The 19,013-nt window shown below is 49.0% G+C and overlaps 1 protein-coding gene across 1 annotated transcript in view; it reads right to left on the minus strand.

Moving 5' to 3' along the window:
* Window positions 1–17,487, minus strand: part of LOC148506818 (E3 ubiquitin-protein ligase rfwd3.S-like) — a 44,856-nt gene extending 27,369 nt beyond the window's left edge. Inside the window, exon 1 of the mRNA XM_088446224.1 lies at window positions 17,340–17,487. The gene's annotated coding sequence lies outside the window, so the exon portion shown is untranslated. The remainder of the gene's footprint in view (window positions 1–17,339) is intronic.
* Window positions 17,488–19,013: the final 1,526 nt, after the last annotated feature.

Below are 19,013 nucleotides of genomic sequence, written 5' to 3' on the forward strand. Positions count from 1 at the left end.
ATTCTACCCCCTAACCCTCCCTTAGGGGTGCCTAACCCTAACCCCCCCCCCTCCTCTAGCCTAAACCTAACCTCCCGCGGGGGTGGGTGCCTAATCCTAAATCCCCCCCGGGGACCCTAAACCAACCATCCGCCCCCCACGCGGCTCTCCGCGCCAGTCGCCCGGCTTACCTTCGATCAGTAAGCCGGGTGTCGGGCTCTCGGCGTAGGGAAAGTGACAGGCGTTGGGATTTCGACGCCTGTCATTTAACCCTTGTCGGGATTATACAGTCGGGAAGCCGGCGGTTGGGATTCTGTCCATCTGCTTCCCAGGGGCGGGACAATGTAGAACACACCTATAGGATAATTTCTTATATAGAAGAAGATAATTAGTGATGTCTCCAATGGGCTTTTTACCTCCTATTTTAGCAGCTCTTGCATATATTAGCGTTCCCGCTAGGCTGTTTTAGTGGGGCACCGCGCCCTGCCCGGTTTCAAAAGGGCAGAATGCGTCCTGCCCCACCTGGAGGCTCCCCGCTAAAACAGCTTGCGGATGCAGTGACCCACGGATGGGGAAAATTGCGGTATAGTGATTACCGCCGGTGAATGGAAGCCATGTGCATGCGCCCGGCATCTATACACAGAAACATGAGTGCTTGGAGGCAGCCTGGCATGTCCATAAGTGCCGGGCATGCCCCCCAAGAGTGATGAAAAGGGGGTGCGTCTTAACCACACACCCTTTTCCAGAGTTCTCTTTCTGTAGGTCCAGCACGAACACTGATATATTGTGCCAAAGCGGCTGCGATGGGTTCTTACACCTATTTTCCGAATACGTCCCTTTATAAATGGAATGTTGTCACAGAACTGCACTAATGTGCCTGAAAACACCGGCCACAGACATAAATTATTGTGCCATACTGCTACGTGGCATCGATAACACTAACAACACTCCACCAGCACAGCAGGGCATGGATCTGCAAATAAATGTGCCCGCAGACACCAGAAGGGATGGCAAAGGGCGGCAGGAGTCAGATTATTTCTGGGGGAGCAAACACCGGTGTTTTTCCTGTGCTCCCATAAGCCGGGCACCCGCTTATTACCATAAACGCCCTCAGGGTCTCTCAGGCACGGTGGTAGCGCTGCCTAATTCATTAAGTCACTGACCAGGATGTGAGCAGCTTATTGCACTCACTCCTCATCTCCACCTGTCTATTACCCAATCAAGTAACGGACAAGTTCACAGCAGCACATGGTGTTTCAGCAGATCAGTGACCTCAAACAGAAAAGCGCTTTTCACACGTGTTACTGTGTAACAGAAGACAGGGAGCTATCAATGGTGGAAATATACTATATCTACTATATAAAAATGAAAATTTGTCCTTCTGTCTTTCTATACAAATCCACAGTTTACAAGCCAAGATCGTGAAATTTTACATACGAGTGTATTAAAACACGGCGGAGGCAACTAAAAAAAAAATAAAAAAAATTTGATATCGAAATTACTGTTAATAAATAATTAAAAAACAATTTTTGCATAGCATTCGCCCTCTACAGGTCAGGTGCGGAATTAGAAAAGGATTTAGGGCCTGATTCAGAGCCGCTCGTAAGCGGCCGCTCGTTCGTTCCGACCGATGTTCGCACAACTGCGCATGCGTACGGATTTTAATACGCATGCGCGAACCAGTCAGTGCGGCCGAAAATCGTGTGCTCGCTAAATAGCGAATGCCTGCTATTTTGAGTGACAGAATGAGGCGTATGTGGGTGGTAACAGGGGAAGGTGCTTGAAAATGGGGAGTGGAGATCCGATCGCAGGCGTGCCAAACGGTCAAAACGGGCGTTTTAAGGGTGTGCATAATTAATACAGCAGCGTCATTGACCACGTCACTGGGTTGTTTTATAGTTAGAACTGCTCGCAAGATTGTGGTAGGAAAAACCAACCACAATAATAGCGAGCAGTTCATACGCCGTCCGATGTACTCGATTAATCTAATAAATAGCGGACATGACGTATGATGCGAGCGGCCAGGGGGCGTTTTTTTCAAAATTACGTTCACATGTTTTGTTCGCTCGTTCAGACATAGAGGCGTGAACAGACCGCAAAGAGCGAACGGTTCATTTAAATAGCCACCCCTATTTTCTGGGCGAGCGAGCGCAAATAGCGTCCGGCTCTGAATCAGGCCCTTAGACCACAGTTTACAAGCCAAGATCGCTCATGGTTCTAACACCTAAAACACCAAAGAAGAATAAAAGCATTGTGCTGTTTGGTTTATTGTTAGATGCCGATTTGGACACCATTCTTCTTGGGCCATCGGCAAGGTCAATAATAAAAATATCAAAATTAAATTTTTGTTTAATTTCAGAATTTGATTTTAGAACATGCATATTGCTACATACTAAGGAATTATGGAACTTTATTCTGTAGCATATAATCTAAGGGCCAGATTCAGACCCGCTCGTGAGCGGGTCGATGTTGGCCGAATGCGCATGCGCACAACGGAGGGACGCAGGCGAACGACGAGGAATACGTCGCTCGGGGTCTCGCACCAAAGGGGGCGTGCTGTCGATGATGAGTGACAGCACGCCCCCTTTGGTGGGCGTGCCGGGGGCGTGGCTGTCAGACGGAGGCGTTCCCATGGGAACGCCTACCGTCTGTGGCCGGCCCCACTGACATCAGTAGTGATGTCAGTGGGAGTGATTTTGGCTCTGATAGAGCCAAAATCACTCCTGGGCTTGCGGCAGCGAGACCCTACCGCAGGGTCTCGTCGCAAGCCCGATGGTCTCATGGACGCTCGCATAAGCTGTGGGTGGTCAAGGTCCAAGAGGCCGCTCTATTTTTAGGGAGGAGGGCCCTGATTCAGAGCGAGCGCTCTGGTCAGAGCGTTCGGCTCTGAATCAGGCCCTAAGTCTCTGAACATCATTTACTATGGCTCTCGCATGGAGTTTACAGTACCTTTTAAATGCTGTATGAATTTATTAGGGATGAGCGGGTTCGTTTCTCAGAGAACCGAACCCACCCGAATTCTGGGGATCCGGGGCGATCCGAGCCAAGCTTGGATCTCCCTGCCGGCCCTGGATACCTCACCCGAGGCAAAACCTTGCGATGTCGCTGTCGGTCCGCAAGGTTTTGTATTGAGCGGGCTTAAAGCTAAGTGGCTGAGAGAGCCGTCTGTCACGGCTCTCAGCCAATCAGCGTTAAGCCCATTTAATATGCACACAGGAAGCAAAAGATGATATCGCCTGCCATCCCTCGCTGCCTGACACCGCCGGCACCCCCCGCTGCCGACACCTCCACTGGCAGCATCCCCCGCTGCCGACACTCCTGCAATGCTGCCCCACATACTCAGGACACCCTTAGCGACCCCCACACTGCCGGCACTCCCTCACTGAGGACACCACCAGCACCCCTGCACTGCCGACACTGTCAGAACACATGCACTGAGGACACTGCCGGCACCCTGCATTGAGAACACCCTTGCACTGCCGACACAGTCAGCAAACCTGCACCGAGGAACCACTATTGATATTAAGCCAGGCTTATTACGAGTCTGAATATTGTAAAAATTTATATCTGCATCCATGAGGAGAGATCCATCTGATTTACAGTCAGGCCCATAAAGATGGCAACTATACTGGGATGCAAAAACGCAGCTCTGCAGCACAATATTTATACTTGCTCATGCAGGATCTTACACAACTAGATGGCGTCAACAGTGGCGACCAAACGGTTTTTGTCTACCTCCTTGGTTGCTGGGCCGCACTATGGAACGCACAGAGGCTACTTCCGGTTCATTCCTTTGTCAGCCCGTGAAGGGTAAAATAGATTGGATGCATCTTATACACCGTAGAGCCCCTGAATGCCGGAAAGAGCTGCACAAGGAACTGGAAGTAGTTGCTGAGCATTTCATAGTGCGATCCAGCAACCAGGAAGTACACAGTCATCCTGGTATCAGAGCAACAGAAGCTCTTGGCCGTGTTTACACTGTACATCCCACACATTTTGAATGCTTCCATCTCCGAAGTTTGCTTTACACCGTTACAGGTCCTACTTCCTTCGAAGACCTTAGGACTGTGGATGGGGAAGTTTGTCATACTTTTCGTGAGGCCTGCCTAAGGAGAGGTTTGTTGGAGGATGATGTGTAAACAAAGATTCTTAAAATCCCGGGCAACGCTGGGTACTCCAGCTAGATAGATAGATAGATATATAATTATGATTCCAGGACACAGAACACACATTATTATACTTTTGTTATAACATTATCACTGTAACTTTACTAGGAAAATGACCAAGCCTCTGTAATAATGTGCAAGCCCGGTTATACTAAGCAATTCTATTCTAAGCATCAGATAAGCATTAGCCAGTAGCTGAATAAGACACATTTAATAGGAACTTCTAAATAACAAGAGATATGGTAAGAACTTACCTTTGTTATCTCTGTTTCTACGAAGTCCATAGGGTCCACAGGGTTGACCTTGGGGTATAGGTTGGGAACCAAATCCGGGCACCACGCAGTTAAAGCTTTTAGCTCCCAGGATGCACTTGGGTCCACTCTCCCTATAACCCCGCCCCCCAGCCAGAGGCACCTCAGATTGTAAGTAGCCAAAGGCCGGAGGAGGAGAGAAAAAGAGAGAGAAAACTGGAACACTCAATAACCATACTCACCGAAATGGGAGACGGAAAACCGGTGACCAGCCACACAGCCCATATGAAGCCAGGTGCGTCAGGGCGGGCGCCCTGTGGACCCTATGGACTTCGTAGAAACAGAGATAACAAAGGTAAGTTCTTACCATATCTCTTGTTATTTAGAAGTTCCTATTAAATGTGTCTTATTCAGCTACTTCATCTTTTCTACTTCAGGGTCCATAGGGGGTCCACAGGGTTGACCTTGGGGATGTCCCAAAGCAGTTCAACCAAGGGTGGGGACGCTCCTGTGCTGAGAGGAGAATCCGTCGCCAAAAAGGAAGCATCCTGAGAGGCAAAGGAAACCAATGCCTAGAACCTTAAAAAGGTGTGGACAGAAGACCACGTGGCCACCTAGTAAGGCAAAACAGCCGAGGCGCCACAGCGAGCCACCCACGAGGGTTACACGGCCCGAGAAAAAAACAAGCCTCAACGACAGAAATGCCCACCCATGGGTAGGCCCCTGAGGAAGACATACGAGGCCATCCAGTCAACATTTCATTATAGGCCGGCCATCGTTTCCTGTTAAAACCAGAAACCGCAGACCACCAATAAGGAGTCCGCTTACCATAAGGAACTTGAACGGATCACATAAAGCCAAAGAGGCCGGACCACAGTCCATGAGGCCACAACAGCCGAGAGGACTGGGAACTGAATGGCCATACCATAAGTTCCAGAATAATATGGAACCTAAAAACCACTTTAAGAAGAAACACAGGGCGAGAGCAACTCACACCCTGACATGATGCCCTCCAGAAGAGGGAGCCACATGAGAACGCTCCCCATTCAGACACTCTCCTGGTTGATTTAAACACCCTGAGAGAGAGAGAGAGAGAGAGAGAGCTTAAACAATAGACCATGTAATGGCTATCACAACCAGCGGTTCCATTGACTGTCCCCGGAGGGAACAAAGAACCACTACTAACTCCCCAGGAGTCCCTAGGGAGGACAAGTGGAGACATAATCCAGAAAACACTCCAAAGGATGAACTGGATATCAGAGCGGAGCAATTCCATATCTTAACCATACCGACAGTGTAGAGATCCGCACTGTCAGGAAGGCCAGGCCAAGGGTGAAACCCAAGCCAGCTGGAAGGCATGCCAGAATATCTGGAAATCCTGGACACCGGAGGATCGTATCGACAGGTACGATACCATAAGAATTATGTATGCCACAGTCCGTGGCAGATCCCAGCAAAGTCTGGCCTATCTGCTCTAAACATCTCAATGAAGACAGAGCCAGGGAAGCCCGAGGACCACAGTAGGGGCGCAGTTAAAGACAAGCGATCCAGATCCAGGGAAAAACAAGGACCCTGAGACAACAGGTCCAGATAGTGAAGCAGTAGGAACGGAGCATCGAGGAGGAGACTCCGAAAATCTTAGTACCAGTAATGTCTGGGACGACCTGGAGCCCCCAGAAGGAAAGCCCCTCCGTCTCGAATTAAACTTCCGAAGACCTCGAGGAAGAAGGGAGACCGGAGGACACAGGTACACAAAGTGGAAGGACCACTTCACTGACAAAGAGTCACTGAAGGTAGCTTCAGTACTCCTAGAGCTGGACTGTAACACCGGTAATGTGTGATCGAGTCAGAAGGCCATGGGGATCAATCCCCTCAGGGAGGCCCCCTCTGCTCACCAGGAGTTGAAACCTCTCTTGGAGAAGAGACTAGTCCCCGGGATGCACGCCGTGACGGCTGAGGAAGCCCGCTTCCCAATGGAGAGCTCCGGGAATAAACACCGCAGAGTTGGCCAGGAGAAGACCCTTGGACTATGTCAGAATGGGTGACATTCCTAACATTGCCACCCAACTACCAGTGTTGCCTAGATGGAAGCCACTGTTGTGACACTGTCGGACTGAACCTATTCAGGTTAACCGTGACAAATGGGTTAGGCCAGAGTGAAAGTCCAAGACAGCTTAAAGTATCAACAAGGTAAGTGGCAGGGCAGAAGCGACAGACGTCCAACTGCCCCGAAATGAATGCGGACCAGACACTGTCTTTAGCAAAGAACACCCTGGACGAGATGGCCATAGCCACCCGGACAGAGACCAACTCGCCTCCGTAGAAAGTATCATCGTTCGAACAGCGATCCGATGGAAAAAACTCGATCCATCTGGAGGGGAGTCAATTATGGCAAGGCCTGGAATGGAACTGAGCACATTCCACCCTACCAAAAGGTAGACACTCTGGTAGACCGCGCATCACAAAGAGTAATGACATATGTCGACTGCGTAGATATCCGCACACTCGAAGTTGAAGAGTGGAGATCTTGTCTTACGCCAGAAAAATTCTCAGATTCTGAGAATCCAGCAGTGCTCCCAGATGAAGAAAACCCTGTGAGGGATGCAGGGAGGACTTTTCTGTGACGAGAAGAAGCCCCGGTTATCCTGACCTGGCGGTAAAGTACCTTGGTGATCCTGCTAAAAGTAGGAGACCGTCCAGGGAAAGGAGCATTCGGATACACTGAACAGGTGAACTGTCAGAAAATCCATAAAGCTGGTAAACCCCGGTGGAGTTGAGGACAGCCCCAAAAGGCAGAGCCCGAAACTTACAAGTGTTGCTGTGGCACAGCAAACCTGAACCCATGCTGATGAGAGGGCTCTGTATGTACCCGTAGGTACGTATCCTGAATACTCGGATATACCATAAAATCCCCAGGTTCCAAACATCGGATGATGGAGCATGGACGATTCCACCTGAGTCAAGGCACCGTTGGAATCTGATTCAGGGATTTGAGACAGAGTATAGGCAAAGGAGGACCAGTCGGTCACCGCCCCAAAAAGAAAGTAGAACAACCAGTCCCTCACTGAGATAGTGAGGTTGGCCGAAATAGCTCTGCTTACCACAAAGACTGTATAGCTTTCTGGGATTGTAAGGCCCTGATCAGTTCTGAAGAAGGGCCCGTGTAACAATGCCTGTGAGGAGGCTGCATGAGCAATGAGAGGCCGTTGAGAATCAGTACCTCACTCTGGAAATTCCCCAGATGTAGACCTGTCCCGTCAGGCTGAGGGTATATCCTCAGGTGTAGAAACAGGGTCGTCCGGAAGTCCAGGACTGCTCGGTACTGGATATGGTGGCCCCCGTGGAGGCCGACAGCCTAGGAAAAAACAGGCCTTTAGGCTGACCCTGAGGACAAAAAGACTTAACAGAGTTAGTCCGAATGTAGTGGGAGTAGCTAAAGACGGTATCTCCCCATTAGTGATACTGCCAATGATGCAACGATCTTGTCAAGGTCAGGACCAAACAAGAACTTCCCCCTGGAAGGAGTGTGCACCTCTGCTTTCCCATAACGCAGCCATAGGGTACTGCGGCGGATACAGACGCCGCCGAAACCCTGAAAGTTAGAAGACCGGCATCCCATGAGGTAATCCCACATATGACCACTGCATATTTTGTGAGCGGCAAAAAGATATTCGAACCTCAGACGTGTTGGAGGGGAAAAACGTCACAAAAGCATCACCATGCGATGGCCATGGTAGGACGGGCAACAGGCCCTGAAAACTTGAGTACATTGATTTCAGGCAAAGTTACCACCTACGGATCCATAAAATTCGTCCAGGCCGGGATGGGAGGCGTATTAATGCCTGTAACCCGATGATTAACATACAAATCCATCCCAGAAAGGGATTTCCATTACTTGTGAGGACCCTCAGGGAATGGGAAACAGGAGGCCTTTGTGACTCCTCGTATCTGGGGACAGCCAGACTCCCGCTATGAGATCCACCCGCTGGGCAGAAAACGGGAGATGTATGATACTGGTGCAGGATCGACATTCTCTATATCCAGAATGAGCCTGGCTACCAGCCCCAAAGCAGGGATAATAATACTTGAGATCGGCTCCCCCCCCTGTGAGAGGGAAAGAGCCGAATATACCATCCAGTTCACGGCAGAGCCACTGGTCAGTAACCACAGGGCGTATATCACGCCAATTAGTATTTCGTATAAAACAACATCCACCAGGGTGGCCGTTGTGGTAATCCCTGCAAGGGGAATGACAGACCGATGTGGTATCGGAGGTAATTCATGTACTGTGAAAAACCCCGGCAGGGAGCGATAGTCTGTGACACAGGGGTAAATTGCAAGAAATTGCGAGATACCCCGAGTTCAAAAGGGCAGTATGGTGAAGTAACTCCCAGCGAGTGACGACAATGGGGCCCGCCCGGCGATCCTCAAAGGAGAGGATCCTGAGAAACAACGCCCTTTAAGGGGGTCGTGCAAGGGGCCCGGCACCAGATGGTGCCGCATACGTAAACCTTTCTGAGTTAAAATCCTCCGCACTAATTCCTGCAGGCTATGACTTGCAGGATAGCAATAATGGGTGCAGTATCGTGTGCAATCTCCTGGTCAGATATATCTGACTATCTTGACGGAAATATTAAGCAGCGCCATACCGGTCCTGACTGACGCTAAGATTAGCTGCAGGAACCCATTATCAGCGTACGCAACTCACAGTTCCATCTAAAATATGGCAACGTGCAGCACGCAACAGTATGTGACAAACCTCACAGATATTAACAAATATATATATGTGAGGTCTCAGAACCACCCCAGGTACACCTGTATTAGGGCAGATAAAGAAAAGGGATAGATATACACTGACAGGTGAGAGAAAAAGCAGACAGTCAGCACTAGCATAAGTCACATACAATGCAGAAAAATATATATACATACATAAGCATGACATATAATATACTGCACTATGTCGCTACATTCAACTGCCCAGATTCAGTGTCTGGGAAGGCTATAGCGCTGTGTACACTCACCCAAAATGGCCAGGTACGCAGGGGGACTGGGCTCACTGTCATCCTAAGAGTTCTGCAGCACCACAGAGAGAAAATGGCCGCTGGAGACCTCAGAAGAAGCGTGGCCCGCGGAGGAAGCAGCTCAGCGACGCCAGACTGTAGTATTGAAAGGCGCGCTGAGCTGAGGGGAGGAGCCGCTAGACAGGGAAGGCTTCCTCCCCTGGCTAGCAATTAACCCCCCGGGATGCCGGCTCCTGCTGCCGCTATAATCCCTGGTGGGCTGTGGACACGCGGGGTATGCCTCCATGGAGGGGGAGCCCGCCGCCACCGCTAGCGCCTCCGGTCTGTCCCCAGAGACCGGAGGCATAAGGCTGCATTATTCACACGTGGATCACCGCAAGCGGTGACCACGCGACTTACCTGTCCCCGTCGATCCGGCAGCAGCCCAGGGATTCCTCCAGAGCCCGGCTAGTACAGACTCTGGGGTCCCGCTGCGATCCCCAGATCTGTACTGGCGTCGCAGCGCCGGCGGGGTGTAGGAGCGGCAGCTCAGACGTCCATTGGACAGTCTGATGCTGCCGCTCTGAAGAGTAGTAAAAAAATAATAAAATAAAACTCTTTTAAGCTTAGGGGCTGCTAAGCAGCCCCCCCTGCAGTAACGGTGACCCGACTCCGGCCGGGCACCAACTTAAACTGAGGTGCCTCTGGCTGGGGGGCGGGGTTATAGGGAGAGTGGACCCAAGTGCATCCTGGGAGCTAAAAGCTTTAACTGCGTGGTGCCCGGATTTGGTTCCCAACCTATACCCCAAGGTCAACCCTGTGGACCCCCTATGGACCCTGAAGTAGAAATTCTGTATACAGCCAGCGCCAGTTATTAATTGCTGTGTGCATTAATTCATTGCTTACATGTTACATGCAGCTCTGCCGCCATCTAGTGTCTTAAGTCCTAACCTGTCATACATCATATTACCTAGGAACGTTCTGACTTAAGTTGTGTGTCACTTAAGGAGCCAGGAGTATATCCCTCACCCGAAAAGACAAAACTTGAATACAACTTGTACATATCTTCACTGCCAACTGGGTATGTATAATTTTTAATGATTTTTTAAGCCACTTTAATCCTTCTTGTCAAACATGGAGTGTCCATTATTTATATTAAAATAAAGCTACTGATACAGGAAGTCACAGACTGAGAGTTATATAGTGGGAGGAGCAGGGTCCCCAGCAGTACACAGTAGTGATGTCAGCCTGCTGTCACAATGATACATATGTGGGATTGAATTGTCTAGAGCAGGATAGGCAGTAAGAGGCCACCAGCTGCTGTTGAACTACATATCCCAGTATGCCCAGTCAAAGTTTTAACATGCCCCGATAGCAAAACTGTGGCATGTCTAGTCCCACAGGAGCTGGAGGGTCGCTTACTGCCCACCCGTGGTCTAGAGTTTATTATTCAATACTATGCTTCGCTCATAAACCACAGCTGTAGCAACACTTTGCGCCCTAAATTTGCCCTTCAAGATTAAAATGTACCCTCCTCAGTGATCAGCACCCTGTCCGAAAAACAGCATATGTATTAATAATCGCTGAACTTCCGCGATTATTAAGGTTTAATATCGCGAGTAATATTTTAATATCCCCGCTGTGTGCAAAGGGGAACTAGAAAGTATTGCTGTTACCACTGCCCCTGCGAGCTACATCCCCGGTAGTGCTCCCGCTAGGCTGTTTTAGTAGAGTGTTGCGCCCTGCCCGCTTTTAAGAGGGCAAAATATACCCTGCCCTTTTAGCGGTGTTCTGCTAAAAGAGCCTGTCTGTGCCTACCCTACCCGAGTGCCGCAGTGTCCCGCTGGTGGGAAAAGTTACAGTGACTGATCACCGCCAGGTGAATAGAAGCCGTGTGCATTGCATGGCATCTATTCACTGTGAGGGTAGAGCTTGGGGGAAGCCCATCACTTCCGTAAGTACTGAACCCCCCCCCTCCCAAGTGTGACGAATTGGGGGTGTGGCACAAGGACAGACCCCTCCCCGGTCAGCCGTGCCTCCTTTTCAGGCACACGCAGAGGATGCCCTACCTGCATTCTAGAAGGAACACTACTCAGCATATTGTAGAAGTGTCTCTGGGTTATGAAGGGCTTCTGCTGTGGAAGCTGGCACTGCCCATATGCACAGTGTCACCTTCTGCCGCTGCCCGGGGACTGCGAGATAGAGACCGAAAGATCTCCATAGGCTTAAGGCAGTTTACTCCATCTGAATATGGTGTAAACTACTGGAGGCAATAACATGGTCAGATCTTAGTCCCCATTGATAGTAATGGGGGACTGCGATTTTCAGTGCCAATTAGCACTTTGCCTGAGACTTCTGTGACATCTCCTGCATAGTGCTATTAGTAGAGGGGTGGGGAACCTTTTTTCTGCCGAGAGCCATTTGGATATGTATAACATTATTTGCTGGCCTGGTGCAGACCACACCTCCTCCATGTGATGTCACATGGGGGCGGAGCCACAATCGCCAGTGATTACAGCAATGCCCGAAGCATCCTGAGGATGCTCCAGGGAGCTGTAAGGACGGCGGTGTGACCGTCTGAAGCATCCCAAGGACGCTCCAGGTGGCACTGCTGCATAGATTCTGGCAGCAGGGTGTCATTATAGGCACAGTGATAGCCAGATGAGGCTAGCAGAAAAAAACTCAAGAGGGCCAGACCAAATGGTTCCGAGGGCCTTATACAGCCTCCGGGCCTGAGGTTCCCCATCCCTGTATTAGTACATAGGGACAATGCATAGTTATGCAGAAACTGCAGCAACTACATAATGTTATGAAAAATAAGCTTGACACATAGGCCCCATAGAGGGAACATTATTAGATGTGTAATATAATGTATATAATAATCACACATCAGTAGGTGTCCCCTGTAGTGTCAGCTAGTGACACACAGGCCCCATAGAGGGAACATTATTAGATGTGTAATATAATGTATATAATAATCACACATCAGTAGGTGTCCCCTGTAGTATCAGCTGGTGACACAGAGGCCCCATAGAGGGAACATTATTAGATGTGTAATATAATGTATATAATAATCACACATCAGTAGGTGTCCCCTGTAGTGTAAGCTAGTGACACACAGGCCCCATAGAGGGAACATTATTAGAGTAATATAATGTATATAATAATCACACATCAGTAGGTGTCCCCTGTAGTGTCAGCTAGTGACACAAAGGCCCCATAGAGGGAACATTATTAGATGTGTAATATAATGTATATAATAATCACACATCAGTAGGTGTCCCCTGTAGTATCAGCTGGTGACACAGAGGCCTCATAGAGGGAACATTATTAGATGACATGTGATATAATGTATATAATGACATCAGCTGGTGACACAGGCCCCATAGATAGAGGGGACATTAGAGGACATGTGATATAATGTATATAATAATCACACATCAGCTGGTGACACACAGGCCCCATAGATAGAGGGGGACATTAGAGGACATGTGATATAATGTATATAATAATCACACATCAGCTGGTGACACACAGGCCCCATAGATAGAGGGGGCATTATTAGAGGACATGTGATATAATGTATATAATAATCACACATCAGCTGGTGACACAGGCCCCATAGATAGAGGGGACATTATTAGAGGACATGTGATATAATGTAAATAATAATCACACATCAGCTGGTGACACACAGGCCCCATAGATAGAGGGGGCATTATTAGAGGACATGTGATATAATGTATATAATAATCACACATCAGCTGGTGACACACAGGCCCCATAGATAGAGGGGACATTAGAGGACATGTGATATAATGTATATAATAATCACACATCAGCTGGTGACACACAGGCCCCATAGATAGAGGGGACATTATTAGAGGACATGTGATATAATAATCACACATCAGCTGGTGACACACAGGCCCCATAGATAGAGGGGACATTATTAGAGGACATGTGATATAATGTATATAATAATCACACATCAGCTGGTGACACACAGGCCCCATAGATAGAGGGGACATTAGAGGACATGTGATATAATGTATATAATAATCACACATCAGCTGGTGACACACAGGCCCCATAGATAGAGGGGGCATTATTAGAGGACATGTGATATAATGTATATAATAATCACACATCAGCTGGTGACACACAGGCCCCATAGATAGAGGGGACATTATTAGAGGACATGTGATATAATGTATATAATAATCACACATCAGCTGGTGACACACAGGCCCCATAGATAGAGGGGGCATTAGAGGACATGTGATATAATGTATATAATAATCACACATCAGCTGGTGACACACAGGCCCCATAGATAGAGGGGACATTATTAGAGGACATGTGATATAATGTATATAATAATCACACATCAGCTGGTGACACACAGACCCCATAGATAGAGGGGACATTAGAGGACATGTGATATAATGTATATAATAATCACACATCAGCTGGTGACACACAGGCCCCATAGATAGAGGGGACATTAGAGGACATGTGATATAATGTATATAATAATCACACATCAGCTGGTGACACACAGGCCCCATAGATAGAGGGGACATTAGAGGACATGTGATATAATGTATATAATAATCACACATCAGCTGGTGACACACAGGCCCCATAGATAGAGGGGGCATTATTAGAGGACATGTGATATAATGTATATAATAATCACACATCAGCTGGTGACACACAGGCCCCATAGATAGAGGGGACATTATTAGAGGACATGTGATATAATGTATAGAATAATCACACATCAGCTGGTGACACACAGGCCCCATAGATAGAGGGGACATTATTAGAGGACATGTGATATAATGTATATAATAATCACACATCAGCTGGTGACACACAGGCCCCATAGATAGAGGGGACATTATTAGAGAACATGTGATATAATGTATATAATAATCACACATCAGCTGGTGACACACAGGCCCCATAGATAGAGGGGACATTATTAGAGGACATGTGATATAATAATCACACATCAGCTGGTGACACAGGCCCCATAGATAGAGGGGACATTAGAGGACATGTGATATAATGTATATAATAATCACACATCAGCTGGTGACACACAGGCCCCATAGATAGAGGGGACATTAGAGGACATGTGATATAATGTATATAATAATCACACATCAGCTGGTGACACACAGGCCCCATAGATAGAGGGGACATTATTAGAGGACATGTGATATAATGTATATAATAATCACACATCAGCTGGTGACACACAGGCCCCATAGATAGAGGGGACATTAGAGGACATGTGATATAATGTATATAATAATCACACATCAGCTGGTGACACACAGGCCCCATAGATAGAGGGGACATTAGAGGACATGTGATATAATGTATATAATAATCACACATCAGCTGGTGACACACAGGCCCCATAGATAGAGGGGGCATTATTAGAGGACATGTGATATAATGTATATAATAATCACACATCAGCTGGTGACACACAGGCCCCATAGATAGAGGGGGACATTATTAGAGGACATGTGATATAATGTATATAATAATCACACATCAGCTGGTGACACACAGGCCCCATAGATAGAGGGGGCATTATTAGAGGACATGTGATATAATGTATATAATAATCACACATCAGCTGGTGACACACAGGCCCCATAGATAGAGGGGACATTAGAGGACATGTGATATAATGTATATAATAATCACACATCAGCTGGTGACACACAGGCCCCATAGATAGAGGGGACATTAGAGGACATGTGATATAATGTATATAATAATCACACATCAGCTGGTGACACACAGGCCCCATAGATAGAGGGGACATTATTAGAGGACATGTGATATAATGTATATAATAATCACACATCAGCTGGTGACACACAGGCCCCATAGATAGAGGGGGCATTATTAGAGGACATGTGATATAATGTATATAATAATCACACATCAGCTGGTGACACACAGGCCCCATAGATAGAGGGGGCATTATTAGAGGACATGTGATATAATGTATATAATAATCACACATCAGCTGGTGACACACAGGCCCCATAGATAGAGGGGACATTATTAGAGGACATGTGATATAATGTATATAATAATCACACATCAGCTGGTGACACACAGGCCCCATAGATAGAGGGGACATTAGAGGACATGTGATATAATGTATATAATAATCACACATCAGCTGGTGACACACAGGCCCCATAGATAGAGGGGACATTATTAGAGGACATGTGATATAATGTATATAATGACATCAGCTGGTGACACACAGGCCCCATAGAGGGGACATTATTAGAGGACATGTGATATAATGTATATAATAATCACACATCAGCTGGTGACACACAGGCCCCATAGATAGAGGGGACATTATTAGAGGACATGTGATATAATGTATATAATAATCACACATCAGCTGGTGACACACAGGCCCCATAGATAGAGGGGACATTATTAGAGGACATGTGATATAATGTATATAATAATCACACATCAGCTGGTGACACACAGGCCCCATAGATAGAGGGGACATTAGAGGACATGTGATATAATGTATATAATAATCACACATCAGCTGGTGACACACAGGCCCCATAGATAGAGGGGACATTATTAGAGGACATGTGATATAATGTATATAATAATCACACATCAGCTGGTGACACACAGGCCCCATAGATAGAGGGGACATTATTAGAGGACATGTGATATAATGTATATAATAATCACACATCAGCTGGTGACACACAGGCCCCATAGATAGAGGGGGCATTATTAGAGGACATGTGATATAATGTATAGAATAATCACACATCAGCTGGTGACACACAGGCCCCATAGATAGAGGGGGCATTATTAGAGGACATGTGATATAATGTATAGAATAATCACACATCAGCTGGTGACACACAGGCCCCATAGATAGAGGGGGCATTATTAGAGGACATGTGATATAATGTATATAATAATCACACATCAGCTGGTGACACACAGGCCCCATAGATAGAGGGGACATTAGAGGACATGTGATATAATGTATATAATAATCACACATCAGCTGGTGACACACAGGCCCCATAGATAGAGGGGGCATTATTAGAGGACATGTGATATAATGTATAGAATAATCACACATCAGCTGGTGACACACAGGCCCCATAGATAGAGGGGGCATTATTAGAGGACATGTGATATAATGTATATAATAATCACACATCAGCTGGTGACACACAGGCCCCATAGATAGAGGGGACATTAGAGGACATGTGATATAATGTATATAATAATCACACATCAGCTGGTGACACACAGGCCCCATAGATAGAGGGGACATTATTAGAGGACATGTGATATAATGTATAGAATGACTGATAAGCAGAGTACAGTAACCTGCTGTCACCACACCAGCCATGCTAACACCACCCCCCAGGTCAGAGCACTGTCCCCCTACTATTCTATAGCCCCATCTTCTGCTGCCCAGCCCTGACCTCCTAGGGATCACATAACACCCCTCAGTCTGCCATAGGCTGGAAGCAGCACCCTCTGAGCACTTTAGCCGTCTGCTTTCATGTCTGTGTCTGTCCCCAGTTGCCCAGCGCTGCAGAGTATGCTGGCGCCATATGCTTACACCCACAGTAACACACAGCGCCCTGACTACATCGCCTGTATATGTATGATGGGCACACACCACCCCTACACTGCACACATGGTACATCCCACGGCCGCCTCCTATCACTGCCAGTAAGGACCATCAGACAAGCGATAGGTAGTGACGTCCTGCCCCCCCTATCCTGCACAGATGGAACAGCCCAGGCCAGTGTTACTGGGTAGCAGAGACAGACCACTACTGTCACATACGGGGGTAGCGGGTCTTCGCCCGTAAATCGCAGCGTAGCCACATCACTCACCTCACCGAGGCCCGAGCACAGGAAATCCGCAGCCCGGTGTGAAACCAGCGGCAGATCCCCCAGTCACATCAGATCATTCTCCCCGCCAACCCCCGGGGCTCCGCCCGCTAATCCCGCTCAGCCGCTATTGGCCAGTCAAGCTGCCAATCCTGGGAGGGCCAGCGCGGTCTCTGTGGCAACGACAACTTCCGGGGAGTCTCTTTGGAGCTGCTCATTGGATGAGAAGAGCTGTCAATCCCATCTTTAGTCACGTGTTTGTGTTCAGGCGGCAAATACATCAGACGGCCCTTCAGGGCCTCACAGACGACGGCAGCTGCTGAGCAGCTCCGGCCTCAGCTCAGGCCCCAGCACCAAGTCCAGCACACACCTGGCTCTGCCTGGCAGACTGACCTCACCACACTGAGGCTGGAGCTCCCCAGGCAGCAGTGTCACCTCTCTCCCATACACGCCATGGCCAGTGCAGCCCCATGCTGTGTGTGTTCCCTCAGGCAGGGGTCCCAGCCTCCTCTCATACACACCATGGCCAGTGCAGCCCCGTGCTGTGTGTGTTCCCCTCAGGCAGGGGTCCCAGCCTCTCTCCCATACACACCATGGCCAGTGCAGCCCCATGCTGTGTGCTGTGTGTGTTCCCTCAGGCAGGGGTCCCAGCCTCCTCTCATACACACCATGGCCAGTGCAGCCCCGTGCTGTGTGTGTTCCCCTCAGGCAGGGGTCCCAGCCTCTCTCCCATACACACCATGGCCAGTGCAGCCCCATGCTGTGTACTGTGTGTGTTCCCCTCAGGCAGGGGTCCCAGCCTCTCTCCCATACACACCATGGCCAGTGCAGCCCCGTGCTGTGTGTGTTCCCCTCAGGCAGGGGTCCCAGCCTCCTCTCATACACCATGGCCAGTGCAGCCCCATGCTGTGTACTGTGTGTGTTCCCCTCTGGCAGGGGTCCCAGCCTCCTCTCATACACACCATGGCCAGTGCAGCCCCATGCTGTGTACTGTGTGTGTTCCCCTCAGGCAGGGGTCCCAGCCTCCTCTCATACACACCATGGCCAGTGCAGCCCCATGCTGTGTACTGTGTGTGTTCCCCTCAGGCAGGGGTCCCAGCCTCCTCTCATACACACCATGGCCAGTGCAGCCCCGTGCTGTGTGTGTTCCCCTCAGGCAGGGGTCCCAGCACCAAGTCCAGCACACACCTGGCTCTGCCTGGCAGACTGACCTCACCACACTGAGGCTGGAGCTCCCCAGGCAGCAGTGTCACCTCTCTCCCATACACGCCATGGCCAGTGCAGCCCCATGCTGTGTACTGTGTGTGTTCCCCTCTGGCAGGGGTCCCAGCCTCCTCTCATACACACCATGGCCAGTGCAGCCCCATGCTGTGTACTGTGTGTGTTCCCCTCAGGCAGGGGTCCCAGCCTCCTCTCATACACACCATGGCCAGTGCAGCCCCGTGCTGTGTACTGTGTGTGTTCCCCTCAGGCAGGGGTCCCAGCCTCCTCTCATACACACCATGGCCAGTGCAGCCCCGTGCTGTGTGTGTTCCCCTCAGGCAGGGGTCCCAGCCTCTCTCCCATACACACCATGGCCAGTGCAGCCCCATGCTGTGTACTGTGTGTGTTCCCCTCAGGCAGGGGTCCCAGCCTCTCTCCCATACACACCATGGCCAGTGCAGCCCCGTGCTGTGT

The sequence above is a fragment of the Taudactylus pleione genome, unplaced genomic scaffold (assembly GCF_031769625.1).
Source record: "Taudactylus pleione unplaced genomic scaffold, aTauple2 ptg000394l, whole genome shotgun sequence".
Lineage (NCBI taxonomy): Eukaryota > Metazoa > Chordata > Amphibia > Anura > Myobatrachidae > Taudactylus > Taudactylus pleione.